The sequence below is a fragment of the Octodon degus genome, unplaced genomic scaffold (genome assembly GCF_000260255.1).
Source record: "Octodon degus isolate 3935 unplaced genomic scaffold, OctDeg1.0 scaffold00037, whole genome shotgun sequence".
Classification (NCBI taxonomy): domain Eukaryota; kingdom Metazoa; phylum Chordata; class Mammalia; order Rodentia; family Octodontidae; genus Octodon; species Octodon degus.
In genome coordinates, this window is record NW_004524613.1 from 4,763,974 (window position 1) to 4,774,710 (window position 10,737).

Below are 10,737 nucleotides of genomic sequence, written 5' to 3' on the forward strand. Positions count from 1 at the left end.
GAGAAGGAGAAGAGAAGAGAAGAGAAGAGAAGAGAAGAGAAGAGAAGAGAAGAGAAGAGAAGAGAAGAGAAGAGAAGAGAAAAAAAAAACAACTTTCCATTTGTAATCTTATTTCATTCTTTCAACAAACCTGTGGGGTAGATATGATGATCAACCCCACTTTGCAGATCAGGAAACAGGTTCAGAAAGATAAAATGACTTTTTAAATATCATTCACCTAGTAATTGCCAGAACTAAGGCTCCAAGAAGATCAAGTCAATATTGTGTGGTCTTTCCACCACATCAAAAATTAATTTCTGGGGCTAGAGAAGTAGCTTAGTGGTCTAAGTGCCTGCCTGGCAAGTGCAAGGACCTGGGTTCAACCCCCAGCATTGCATGTTGTGCAAGCCCTGGGGCCCTCGGTGTGCTGTACCAATCACTGAAACCGGACATGGTGGCACATGCCTGTAATCCCACCATAGGGGAGGCTGAGACAGGAGGATCACTGCAAGTCCAAACTGTATAGTAAGACTCTGTACCAAATAAATAAATAAAATATTTTTAAAGATTAATTTCCATACAATGGTAAGAATAGGAAAAGTGACAAGTAAAGAAACAGGATGTTAACCTAGAGAGCCTTCTAAAGGCATAATGTAGTTAAGGAACTCCCTACTTCATCCTACTAGCTCTTTCATGTCTCAGCAAATGTACATATTGTGCAGCAGAATTTGTCCTGTGGTAGGGCTGGTGAGATAGCTCAGTGGTTTAAAGCACTTGCTTAGGCATGCTTAGGCAAGAGCACAGGAACTGCCATTTGACCCCTGGCATCACAAACCGCGCCAGCCCTGTCCCCAGGGTTGGCTGGGCTGGCCACAAAAATTTAAAAAAAAGATTATTAGAAAAAATTTTTTTTTGTCCTGTGGTAAATGTTGTCAGCTGCTCATGGGCCAGTTATAGTTAATTTACTTATATCCTAAGCAGGTAGCATGTGAGACTAGCCCTCAAATCTTAATCACCCTCTGCCTGGGCAATTCCAAAAGTTGAACAAGTGTCAAGCCTCTGGCCTTGTCTTCCTCTAGTCTGTCCTTTATATTGTTACCAATAATGTTTCTGACGTTGAGACTTTGCTCATTACTTCCCTGATTAAAATCTTCAGTGGCTTTGGGGACAGGACTGGACTGTGTCACCAAATATCCGTATGCTGTGATCCTAACCCCTACTATCTCAAAATGTGATGGAATATGGAAGTAGTGGTAATTAAGTTAAATTGAGGCCATTTGAGTGAGCCTTACTTGAAAGTGGCTGCTGTCCTATAAGGAAGGAAATGTGGACATGGACACACCCAGTGGGAGGACAGCGGGAAGACCCTGGAGAATCCAGGCATCTGCAATTAAGATGAGAGGCCTCAAAAGAAACCAAACTGACCAACAAACTTGATCTTGGATGTTCACCCTCCACATCTGTGAGAAAATACTTTTCTGTTATTTAACACATCCAGCCTGTAGTACTTTGTTATGGAAACCTTAGAATACTCATAAAATATAAACTTCTTAAGATAACACCCAAGGTGCTTTGTGCCCTAGTGATGTCTCCAGCTCTTCCTTGGCCTTTTTCCGCATGTCTAGAACAGTCAACAGTTCTAGCTTGTCTGCCTGTAGTGCTCTTGTTCCTTTTTCTAACTTTAGGCTCTAGGTTTTAACTCCTTGCTACTCTTAACTCCAGGCTCCATGAAGTACCACCCTCCTTCTCTAGTATGGAAGTCTGAGAAAAGAAATGAATTAATTCACCTTTATAGCTTCAGATTCCATCCCATTGCTACATTAATAGGCAGACAACAGTATCTAGTTGAGCTGAACTAAGGGTGGATGGAGAGGAAGATGGTAAGAGACAGCACTCTGCCTCCATGGATGGAGCGCCAGGTTACTTCTCTTTGTTCAGGCCTTGGGCTAGCAGCTTCTTGGTCTAATCTCAAAGAAAAGGCTGGCTCTGTGGAAACCAAGATATTAAGAATATGATTTAGCAATTTCAGAAGTGTTCACTACGTCCTTTCTTAGCTAGTCTCCAGTTTCCTCTTTACTGGGTTCTTCAGATTCTCAATTCTGTTTTGAAGTGGTTGTTTGGGGTTTTTTGTTTATTTCTGGTGGTTGGTTTGTTTGCTTGTTTGTTTATTTGTTTGAATGAGGCTACTAATTAGCCCAACATCCTTTGTTCTAAAGCTCCTGTTAGCAGCTGCCACCTATTGGGCAATTCTGTCCCTGAGGCGTCAGCTCTCTGCATACATCTTGGTCCTTTCCCACCCTTTTCATGTTCTGCTAGCTTGGAGCTCAACTGAGGTGGCTGGGCGTGGCCCTGTTCGCCTGACGTCCACTTCAGGTAGGTGTTGGTTGTGGAGCCAAGCCCAGTGCCACCTCGAGCTGCGAGTGCCTGCTGAGGCAGCAAGCAGTTTGACTCAGTTACTTTTCTTTCATTGCTGAGACAAAATACCCAATGCGCAGAATTAAGGAAGGAAAGGTTTATTTAGTCATAATTTGTAGAGGTTTCAGTCCATACTCAGCTGGCTCCAAAGCAAGAACATGGCAAAGGGCAGCAGTTCATGGCAGCAGAAAATAGCAAAACAACAAGAGCATAAGGGAGAAGGAGCAGCAACAACAGCAACAGAGAGCAAGTCTGTCTCCCTTAGGTTGCATTCAGGTGTCTGCCCCAGGCCAGGTGCAGCATTCACACCCATAATCCCAGCACTGAATCATGAATTAATCACAAAGTCTAGAAGTCTGCCCCTTGACTGCATGTAGCTTTGGGGGGACAACTGGACACAAACCATAACACAGCTCATACATAGAAGTGGTTCTTATCCTGGGAGAGAGCTCGTTAGGCTTGGCCAGCTTGATTGTGTCCACCCATTGGGGACCTGCAGCTTCCTGAGCTGTCTGAGGAAGGTTGCTGCCTCATTTTTGTTGACGTTGTTGTGCAACCAAGATGGAAAGGTGGGCAAACTTCAAGCTTAAATAGTCCTCTGTTAGGCAACCTAAGGGCAATAAATATTTTTGTTCTTCTGAGAAAAGCCTAATATTTTGGGGCCACAAGACTGCTCCTCATGCTGTCCTCTGCCGCTTGTCTGGTTGGCCTTAAGGTGGTGGGATGATAGGTTCTTCCAAGATTTATCAGCTGCACCACATGTTACCGTTAGTGCTGATAAGGGCTTATACACAAATATTCACAGAAGCTCCATAAAAGCCAGAATTTGAAAATGAGCCAAATGTCCATCAGTAAGCATCTATAGGTAACTAGATAAGTGAAGTGAGTTTTCATAAAATCTCATCAATGTAAAGAAATGAACTTTTCAAAAAAAAAAAAAAAAAGTGAACAACAACAACAAAAAAATCAAGTTGACCAAAACCAGCCAAGCATGAGTATATAGTATATAATTCTGTTTACCTGAAATTTAGAAAGACAGACATAATTTATAATCACAGAAATCTATATTGCTTTCCTGGGTATGATTAGTGAACGAATTGAACAGAGTGGAAGCCTATAAGTAAAGTCATTAAGGTATAACTCTGTAGATTGAGGGGTAGTAATTACAAAAGTATATACATTGTCAAAAGTCATCAAGTCATGCCCTTTAAACTGGTGCATTTTATTGTATGTGAATTATGCACAAGGAAATATTACTTTACAATATAGCTATATAAAGTATGTACTGAGATACTGTGATGGTAATCACAGTATTGATCTTTCAGGTTAAAGCTCAAGGCCTCTGAACACAAGACCTATTTATTTAGTCAAAACTCTAACTGGCCTTTTGGTCTCATCTTTCAGTGTGTCCCTCTGCTCTACAATATTTTGTTTTATTTATTTATTGTATTTAGTACAGGGTCTGCAAGGTCTATGGGTCTCACTACATAGATTGGACCCATAGTGACCCACCTGTGTTCAGCCTCCCAAGAGCTGGGATTGCTACCACGCCCAGTCTCAATTGTATCAACGTGCCCTGGGGACAGGGCGATCGAACCCTGGCCAGTAGCTGTGTCTGCACCTAAGCAGCCACTTTAATCCACTGAGCCAGCCCTTTCTACCATATTTTAGTATCACATTGCATTTCTCTAAAACTTTCCAGCGTCTTCCTGCCCCTGAGTCTGCGCGTGCCACCCCCTCTGTTGATCAGAGGCCACCAGGCAAAGAGCTCTTCCCCAAGGCCCCAGCTCCAGCATCGTCCCAGCTGCCTTCCTACATTCCTTTAGGCAAATTGTACTAACCCCTTCTTTTCTCTGCACCAGACCCTGAGTATTCTACTTTTATTTCTTTCTACATTTGTTCCTCTACTCAACTGAGAACTCCCAAGGGCGTTGTGAAAGCAATGTCCTTGACAAAACTAAGTTTAGTAGTGTTTAAAACATTTGGAAAACAGAGATCAGGCAATAACTCCTTAACTGCTTACTGTGAGCCAGAGACTATGCGCGCCTTTTTCACCTCCTCATTGGGACAATTTATTCTCTGACTGTGACATAAGGGTTTCAGAGAAAAGCTATAATCTGAGACAGTACAGTCCTGCAACATTCTCCATTTCTCAGGCATCTCAAACATTATCCCAAAACATTTTTTTCTAATTAGGAAGAGCTTTCCTGCTAATTATTAAGTCCATATGTATTTCAAGGAAAATTTAATCCCTGTTTGCTTCATTCACACTCAATCCATCACGGTTTTACTTTTAAGAGCTATTTGATGTTTGAGAAGCCATTAGAACCCCCGTAATACCCATTTCTGAGAAAAAGGATATGGATAAAATTAAGCAAAACCAAATGTTAACATTCTCAAATATTAAGCAGAATTTAATGAAGAAAGTGATGCTTCACTGTTTTGGCTTCTCAGGCTCCGAATAAGTCTGTGTTGACTCAAGAGGCCTTCACATCTTTGTTACACATTTTCTCCCAAGGGACTGGGAAGAGTTGGGAAAGCAGTGGTTTGATGGCTACAGAAACATTCAGCTTTTTGTTTCCAGGACTACTTCAGCGTAGATTTTTAGAAAACCCTCTGCTACGAAATACCTAATACTGCTGATTAAAATAGTATACTTTTTTTGGGGGGGTATTAGAATTACACCTCGAACCCCAGCCGTTATTATTTTTGATTTTGAGATAGGCTCTTGCTGTATTATTCAGGTTAATTTTAAACTCATGATCCTCCTGCCCCAATCTCCTGAATAATTGGCATTACAGTAATGCACCACCATGCCCAGCTCATATGTACTATTTTATTTTATTTTTAAATTTTATTTATTTATTTTTTATTTATTTATTTATTTATTTGTGTGTGTGTGTGTGTGTGTGTGTGTGTGTGGCCAGCTCAGCCCACCAGGGGGCGGGCTGGCTGGCATGTGGTGCTGGGGGATTGAACTGCGGTCCCTGTGCTTTGCTGAGCTTGTTCTAAGTTAGGTGCTTTAGACCACTGAGCCATCTCACCAGCCCATATGTACTATTTTAAATATATTCTGAGCTACTAAGAAAGTAAAAGTCCAGGATATTCTTTTCACTTCAATCCTTCCTCACCTGCTGCACCTCCCTGTCAGAGGATTAAAAATACAGAAGGAGCTAGAACTAGAACTAGAACTAGAAGAGAAACAGGAATTGATTGAGTAGGACAGTGGAAAGGCTTTCTTACTCAGTAATCAAGGACTTGATACTTTGAGCTGATAATATAGCTTAGTAGAGTACTTTCCTAGCATGTGTAAGGCCTAGGGCTTGATCCTAAGCAACATACGCATAGTTTTTGGTAGTTATTTATTTATTTGTTTACTTCCTTACTTATTTGCTTACTGTTTGAGACAGGTTGTCACTGTGTAGTTCAGGATGGCCTTGAACTCACTGTGTAGCCCAGGCTGGTTTCAAACTCTTGATGATCCTCCTGCCTCAGCCTCTTGAGTGGTATAGGCATGTGCTACCATGCCGGGCATGGTGTTTTAATAGGGATACAAAATGAAACAGCCAATTAAAACTCAGATAGGTAGGAATAACTTGAACCTGAAGAAAAGAAAAGAAATAAACTAGAAACTGTACATGGTGGTACATACCTGTAATCCCAGTGCTTTATAAGGCTAAAACAGGAGGATTGCCAAGTTCATGACACCCTTGACAGTTTTTTTTTATTAATTTTATTGAGAAACAAATAGCAATGAGACAGTTTCAAAACCAATTAGTAGGACAGTTTCAATAATTAATATATTGCATATTGTTGTCTTCGTAGTGATTATTCATAGTACAAGATGCAGACATGATATCCTGTCCTAACACTATTAGTACAAATCTTTCTTCTCATTGAATTAAGAGAAAGAACCTGTATATCTATCCTATTTTGTATATACAGATACAAAATGGTCCTTCCTTTATATCTCCTTTTTTTGTTTAGTTTTGTCAGAGATGAGTGTTCCATTGCCATTTAAATATTGTAGGTGTGTGAATTCAGCAAAATAATCTAATATAGTCTAGTAGTCCATTATAGTAGTGGGTTGTCTGTAGGACTAGCAATGTCAGAAGTTGTTGAGAAGACAAACGATTAAACACAGGAGAAAAAGGAGTAAAAAACAGCAGGTAAATAACATGTCAATCATAAGCCAACACATCTCAATTATAACCTTGACAGTTTAATAAGACCTTGTTTCCATATAAAAATGAAAATTAAAAATGAGCTTGGAAGATAGCTCAGTGCAAAGACCCTAAGTTAATATTTACCTAGACCTTAAAAAATTTAGACACTGACTCCTTTGGTTAACTCTGCCATACAACAAAAGAAAAGGTTTATTCAGTGAAAACAAATCAACTGAGGCAATGCATTTGCAGGGACTGATATATAATGTCATATTTCCATCAATCCCTGCAAACACATTGCCTCAGTTGATTTGTTTTCACTGAATTGTTCTTTATAAAATAAAGAAATGAAAGGGATATAAATAGGGAAAAAATAAGTTAAATTACATTATTCACAGGCAACATGATCCTCAACATAGAAGATGCTAAAAACTCCACTAAAAGACTCCTAGAACTAAAAACCAAATTTAGTATTGTAGCAGGTTATAAAGTCAACACTGAAAAATCAAGTGTTCTTATATGCCAATAACAAACTCACTGAGAGGGAAGTTATAGAAACAGTACCTTTTATAATACCACCAAGAAAAATTACTTACTTAGATATTAACCTAACCAAGGAAATGAAAGACCTTTATAATGAAAACTGTAGCATTCTGAAAAAGGAGATTGAAGAGGATATCAGAAAATGTAAAAAATATCCTCTGTTCCTTGACAGGCAGAATCAATAAAGTTAAAATGGCCGTACTCCCAAAACTGTTATATAGATTTAACACACTGAATCAGAATAACAGCAACATTTTTTTAACACAACTGAAGGAAGCAATTCTTAAATTCTTTTGGAAGCAGAAGAGACCTAGAATAGCAAGTGTAGTTCTGGATCACAAGAGAAAGGCAGGAAGCATCACAATCCCAGACTTTAAGTTATGCTGCAAAGCTACAGTTATAAAAACCTCATGGTGTACTGCAGACGACAGTAAACAAAGATGAGCCCCACAGGGATGGGAAGATATCTCGGTGGTCTAAGCATCTGCCTGGCAAGCAAGGACCTAGGTTCGTTCCTGAGTACCACATGTCATGCTGCCCCCAGGACCCTGGGCAACCATGCTGGCCACTGAAACCAGGTGGCACATATCTGTAATCCCAGCACTGGGGAGGCTGAGAGAGGAGCATCACTACAAGTCTGAGCTGTGTAGTGAGATCCTGTACCAATAAATAAATACATAAATAAATAATTTTTTTTAAATGATAAGCCCCCACAAAGGAGACCAAGTACATAGGAACAAGGAAGCTTTTATTGCAAGCCAGCCTGCCAGCCCATGACTGACATCTAGACCCTCAAGTTAGGACTCACAAATGGTTGGTATTGGCTTGAACTTTGCTTTTAGGTTATATACTTTTAAGGTATCCACAGGAACCACATTTCCACATTCACAGGAATTTTGCAAAATTGCCACACAATTGTTACAAAGTTTATGTTCTCCAGACAATGTCGACCACCTGCTGGTCCCAGGAAATTGCGGTTTAACGTTTACCCTACTTCTTAAGCTGTTCTGTTTGTTCCCTTTTGTATGGCTTTGTTTTTCTCAGTAGGTTTATCATTAACATGAGGGGAGTGGGTGAGAGGGAGTGATTTCATCTATAGTTTAAGTGAACTTCAGTGATTTTTGTGAAAATGGAGTTACAGGATGAAAATGGAGTCTTCTCTTGCCCCATCAATGGTATTGGCAAAGAAAAAAATAAAATAGACTTGTGTACCAATGGTACAGAATACAAGATATAGAACAACTTCAGACACACTCAGTTATACAACCTTTGACAAAGGAGCCAAATCCCCTTGATGGAAGAGAGGTAATCTCTTTAACAAATATTATTGGGAAAACTGGCTATCCATGTGACGAAGGTTGAACTTAGACCCATACCTGTCACACCATACACTAAACTAAAATAAAAATGAATCAAAGATCTGAACATTAGAATAAAAACACTTCATCTGCCAGGAAACAAAATAGGTAATTTTTGAGGATTTTAGCTATAGGCAGAGATTTTCTGAATCCCAGGTGCACAAAAAATAATACCAAGAATCAACAAATGGGGTATCATTAAATTGAAAAGCTTTTGTACATCAAAGGAAACCACCAACAAAGTGAAAAAAACAACTTACCAAATGGGAAAAAAATTACCAGGTACTCCTAAGACAAAGAAACAACATCTAGATTATATGACTAAATCAAAAAAATTAGACCCATCAAAGTTAACAACCCAATCAAAACATGGGCAAGTGAAATGAATAGATGCTTGTCAGATGAAGAAATATAAATGGCCAATATATACATGAAAAAATGTTCAATATCTCTGGCCATTGGAGAAATGCAAATTAAAACAACATTAAGTTTCCATCTCACCCCAGAAAGAATGATTACCATTAAGAAATCAACTAATGGGGCTGGTGAGATGGCTCAGTGGTCTAAAGCACCTACTTAGAACAAGCTTAGCAAAGCACATGGACCTCGGTTCAATCCCCCAGCACCACATGCCAGCCAGCCCTGCACCCTGGTGGGCTGAGCTGGCCACACACACACACACACAAAAAAAAATAATAATTAATTAATTAAAAAATATTTTTTAAAAAAGAAAGAAATCAACTAATAACAAATGCAGTGAGGCTATGGGGAGAAAGGAACTCTTCTTCCTTGTCAATGGGATTATAAAATGATACAACCACTATGGAAATCAGAATTGTGATTCCTCAAATAATTAAAAATAGACCTTGTAGTTGACACAGCTATTCCCCTTCTTGGTATCATCTCCAAAGAGTTAAAACTATCATACCAAAGCAGTGTGTATGTACCTGTGCTTGTAGCAGCCCAATTCATCATAGCTAAGTCTTGGAATCAGTATATGTGCCCATCAACAGATGGATGGACATAGAAAATATGATGCCTATACACAGTGGAGTACTATTCTACCATTAAGAAATATAAACTTGACGCATTTGTAAGAAAATAGATGTATGTTGAGACCATAATGTTGAGTAAAATAAGTTGACACATAAGTTGGTACATCATGTTTCCCTTATATGAAAAATTTAAAAGGAAAGAGAAGAGATGAAAGAAAAACACACAAACAAAATAAAACAAAAGAAATTATATTCTAAGTATGTTTCTGTTTTTGGTCTCTGGTTTCACTCTAATATAGAGAGTTCATTTTGCAGGATTTACATCTGTTTGGATATATTAAGGTTTTTATTGTTGTTATGCATGATCTATTTTTTAAAAAGAAAAAAAAAACAAACAAGTTCACAGAATATGAAAATCTATGAAGATAGAGAGTAGGTCATTCCCGGTTCTGCGAGAAGAAAAAAACAAAAACAAAAACAAAAAAGAGAGAGTAGGTCAGTGTTTACCTAGATTTAGGTGGGAGGGATTGGGAGATAATAGCTGGTAGGTAGTGTATTGATTTGGGATAACAAAATGACCTAAGTTTGATTGTGGTTTATAGTTGTACAACTCTGTCATTGTGCTAAAATCAATTAAATTTTACATTTTAAGTTTGTAGATTGTGTGGTATACAAATTTTAAGTTCAATAAAGTTGTTTTAAAAATTTTTTTTTCTTTTTTGCAGAGCTGGGGATTGGACTCAGGCCCCTGCACTTGCCAGGCAAGTGCTTATTCCACTGAGCCATCTCCCCGGCCTCCAATAATTTTCTTTATATTGTGATGTTTTAATATCCCAAAAGTGTTTTCTAAGTGAGGGAAGACTCCCTTTCCCAGGGCTAGCCAAGAGATAGTTAAAGGTTCCACTGAGAACTCCTCTTTGATATACAGAGTAGTAACCAATCCAAATCCACACATCCTCTCACTGGCTTATATATACTAGGAAGCAAAATCTCTCTACTGTAATTATCCCAGGGCCAGGTTGTCCCTTTAGGGACCCCTATAGTATTGAGCCTGCCAAATTATTCAAACTTTTCAGTTATAAACTATGTGTCTTGTCCTGCTTTGCCCTCCCTTGACCTCAGAGCCCCTAACAAGCATTAGACTCAAGAGCCCCTTGAGTCTAATGCTTCTTCTCCCTGGCTCCTATCCTCTGCACCCTGACTACCCTGGGGTTTTTCCATGTGACTCCTGTTTTTAGGACTTGAGAGTATGGAACTTTCATTTTCCTGAGCCTCTTCTAT